The sequence below is a fragment of the Octodon degus genome, unplaced genomic scaffold (assembly GCF_000260255.1).
Source record: "Octodon degus isolate 3935 unplaced genomic scaffold, OctDeg1.0 scaffold00083, whole genome shotgun sequence".
NCBI classification, from domain to species: Eukaryota; Metazoa; Chordata; class Mammalia; order Rodentia; family Octodontidae; genus Octodon; species Octodon degus.
This window is the reverse complement of record NW_004524659.1, coordinates 6,348,699-6,352,858: the sequence shown is the minus strand read 5'-3', so window position 1 is coordinate 6,352,858 and position 4,160 is coordinate 6,348,699. Positions and strand designations below refer to the sequence as shown.

At 44.8% G+C, this 4,160-nt stretch overlaps 1 protein-coding gene across 1 annotated transcript in view; it reads right to left on the bottom strand.

The window, feature by feature from the left end:
• LOC101566451 (protein FAM187B) overlaps positions 1 to 1,895 on the bottom strand; it is a 4,131-nt gene extending 2,236 nt beyond the window's left edge. Inside the window, exon 1 of the mRNA XM_004636713.2 lies at positions 1,815 to 1,895. The gene's annotated coding sequence lies outside the window, so the exon portion shown is untranslated. The remainder of the gene's footprint in view (positions 1 to 1,814) is intronic.
• Between the last annotated feature and the right edge of the window lie 2,265 nt (positions 1,896 to 4,160).

The following is a 4,160-nucleotide window of genomic DNA, read 5'->3' as shown; positions in this document are numbered from 1 at the left end:
AGTTTCCCCAGCCCTATGCCAAAGGTTTTTAAGGGTGTTATGCTTTGTGTCTAGCTGGGCCCCCAAAGCCACATGCAGTCACTGGGGCAGGCTTTTAGAGTTTGTGATTAATTCATAATCCAATGCTGGGATTATGGGTGAGTGCTACACCCGCCCTGGGGCAGAGAGCTTGAATCCAATAGAAGGGAGAGAGGCTTGCTAGCTCCTGTAGCCACTGCTCTTCCCTTTGCTTTTCGCTGTTTTCCACTGCCCTGAGCTGCTGCCATCTGTCATGTGTCGCTCTGCCTTGGAGCCAGCTGAGTACGGACTGAAGCCTCCAGTAACTGTGAGCTAAATAAACCTTTGCTTCCTTCATTTTGGGTGTGGAGTATTTTGTCCCAGCAATGAGAGAAGAGTAACGGACACAAAGGAGCTGCTGACATGGTCTAGGATGGGCTGCTGACTATCTGGGGCCAATCCTCATGGCTTAAGTGGCCATCTGTTTGTGAGATGAGCGCTCCTGCCTTGGGGCGCTCTCAGCTGAGCAGAGGCTGTGACAGAATCTAAGGTGACCGTACATTGAGGGAGAAGACCTGAGACTTCTAGGTGCTCATCACAGGAGAAAGAAGCAGGTGGTTTAGGGTCTCTGTGAATTTCTTATCTTGGTGCTCTGAGTCTTGAAGGAAGATGAGGTAGGTTAGGTAAATGTAAGGCTAAGAAGTTCAGTGCCATCGGTTCTTGATAGAAACTCCCTAAACAATCAGTCCCCTCCAAGGGCTAAGCAGGGATCTGACCCAAAGTTTTCAGGTAATAAAGGAGAAAGAGGCAAAATGAAGGCAGAAAAAAAAAAAAAAAAAAAAAGCAGGGACGTTAAGCTGTGTGCTGTTTTAGTTGCCCACTGGGTGACTGCAGACACAAGCAAAAAGTTATTCTTTTTAGCAAAGGCAGCTCTGAGTCGCTAACTGCCTCTGAAGAAAACACAAAATCATGCTTTTAATGTGGAACGGATTAAGAGCCTAGCAGCCTGTTTGTCCTCTGTTCCTTTATAACCCTGAAGTTTTATTTATTTTGGAGAGGGTCTTTTTTTGTTTTCTGAGACAGAAAGTCACTATGTAGTTCAGGCTGGCTTTGAACTCACTAGCTAGCCCAGGCTGGCCTCAAACCCATGGCAATCCTGCCTCAGCCTCCCAAGTACTGGGATTACAGGGGTATGCCACCATACCCAGCCCTTATTTATTTTTTGTGGTACTAAGTTTTAAGCCAGGATCTTCCCACTAAGCTCCTTCCCTGGCTTGCTTTTTTTTTTTTTTGAGACAGGGTCTCAGAGTTGCAGATCCCCAGAGTGGGCTCTAACTTCCGATCCTTGTGACTCCACCTCCCTGAGCTCTGGGATTACAGATGTACACCACCATGCCCAGCTGCCCAATAGTTTCATCTTTCACCTAGTTTGTTCTTGGAGACACTGTTTTGGTTTGATGAGGTACCTAAATTTTAAGGTTGGTGATACTGTTCTGGAAAGTGAGGGAGAAACCGTGATGTGCCACACACACCACATTTTCAGGGGCAGCAGGCCCTGAGTGAAGGCCCAAGGGTGTATCTGTCCTTTGTCTCTGGAAGTCTCTTACCTTTAATCATCTCAAAACTAATTTTGGTATCCATCAAGATGGGCTATTGGATACTATGATAAACTTCCCCCAAACCTCAGTGACATAAAATAGCAGAGATCTACTTCTCTTTCATGTTCCATGTCCCCTGTGGACAGCGGTTTCAGTCACAGCCTCTCCCCGCTCTGCCAGGCACATCCACTTACTCCACACTAATTACAGCTTACCCACCTTGCACCAGGCACTCAGGAAGCAGGCAGAGCCCCTGACCTAACTCTAGAGCTTCCTTTCCAGGGAAAATGTATTCGCCAGGGTGGGTTAGATTGTGCTATGTAACAAAGGAATTCTGGAATCTTCGGAGCTCAACACCATTCTTTCTTCATGTTATATGTCTGGTGTTGGCTAGCAGACAGCTCTACCTATAACAAGATCCCAAAGATACCACCTACAAGGTCGCTGGTTGCTATGCCTGGAGAAGGGAGGATCGTGAGCCACGCAGGAGTTAAATGCTTTGTCTGGAGAAGACCCACATGACTTTTGCTTACAGGCTGCTAACTGGCATTAATGACACATCCCCACCTAATTATAGTCAGGCTAAGAAATGAAGAGACACACACTGACTATCTGCTGAGCAACATTGTCCTTACACCATGAGAAGATGAATGGGAAACAAATGATCACCAGAATATCAGACCATAGTAAATGCTTTGAAGGGAAACCATGAGGAGACAGTGGCTTCATCCGCCGCCGCCGCCTTTCTCCAACCAGTGGGAACATCTTCCTGCTCTCGTCTGCCTCGGGCCCGCAGTCTTTTAGAGACCAAACGCCATGCCTTCAATTAAGTTGCAGAGTTCTCATGGAGAGAGATTTGAAGTTGATGTTGAAATTGCCAAACAGTCTGTGACAATCAAGACCATGTGGGAAGATTTGGGAATGGACGATGAAGGAGATGATGACCCAGTTCCTCTACCAAATGTCAATGTAGTGATATTTAAAAAGGTCATTTAGTGGTGCACCCACCATAAGATGACCCTCCTCCTCCTCCTGAGGATGATGAGAACAAAGGAAAGCAAACAGATGACATCCTAAGAATTCCTGAGAGTTGACCAAGGAACCCTTTGGGAACTTATTCTGGCAGCAAACTGCCTAGACGTCAAGGGATTGCTTGATGTTCCATGCAAGACGGTTGCAAACATGATCAAGGGGAAAACTCCTGAGGAGATTCACAAGACTTTTAGTATCAAAAATGACTTTACTGAACAGGAGGAAGCCCAGGTAGGTACGCGAGGAGAACCAGTGGTGTGAAGAGAAGTGAAATGTCGTGCCTGACACTGTAACACTCTTAAGGATTGTTCCAAATACTAAATGCACTGCTCTGTTTATAATTAGCTATATTAGACAAGCAATAGGCAACTGCACCAGCAAAACAACGGTATGAGCATAGTATTGTCCTCATTGCATGTGTAGTTTGAGTTACAGATTCCAAACCAATGGCTGAATTTCTTCTGGTCTGAGCAAAAGTTGCTGGTTCTCTTTACTCTGAATAAAACTGGACTGTGGGTTCTCTGTAGAAAGTTGACATTTTGAGCTTGCTCTCTTTTTGTAAAGTGATTTGGGCATAGGTTGTTGTCCAGTTAACTTTAGTGAGCTTTTCAAAATTGGCATTGTAAATAAAACAACTTACAACAGTTTTCTGCAACAGAATTACCAAAATGCTATCTTCATTCAGAAGGTGGGAACTGGAAAAAGACGACTGAAGTAACTGTCCCCAGGGTGGGGGTTTAGAGCGTCTTCCAGCCTCCTAGAGTCAGGCAGTATCACTGGTATAGATTAGCCCATATGTAGCAGGACTCTTTTAGTTGGACCTGAGGACTTGTTTGATTTGTTTTTAAATTTGTAATCCTCTCAGCTTTGAATATATTACCTAGAGACTCAGTAACTACTGAGTTTGTGGCTTAGGGGAGAAATGTAGCTAGGCAGTTTGTTAGCTTTTCAATTAAAGACAACATTTAATTCATGAGGAAAAAAAAAAAGAAGTGAGAAGAGAAAAACTGGGTCTACAGACTAACGCGGGATGAACTGTGCCCCCTCCCACTCCATGTAGAAGCTTTAACCCCAAGATCTCAAAATGTGATTCTATTTGGGGAACGGTATTTTAAAATGTAACTGAGTTCATACGGGGTCATTTGGGTGAGCTCTAATCTGCTATGATTGGTGTCCTCCTAAGAGGAGGAAACTGGAACAGAGAAAATACGCAGAAGAGAGTGACTATTGAGGGTACAGTTTTGGGACAGCCACCTGCAAGCCAAAGAGAAAGGCTGCTCAGAGTGAAACCAAACATACCTACATCTGGAGGTTCGACATTTGGCTTCCAGAACCGTGAAGAAATAAGTGTCTACTGTTTCAGCCGTGCCGTTTGTGGTGTTTGTTATGATAGTGGTAGCTAACAGCATAGACTATTTCAAAGAAATGGTGTGCAATCAAATCCAACACTCAGGAGTCTGAGCAGGAGCTTGAATTTGAGGCTAGCGGGGGCTACATAGCGAGTTCAAGATCAGCCTGAAATATATATATATA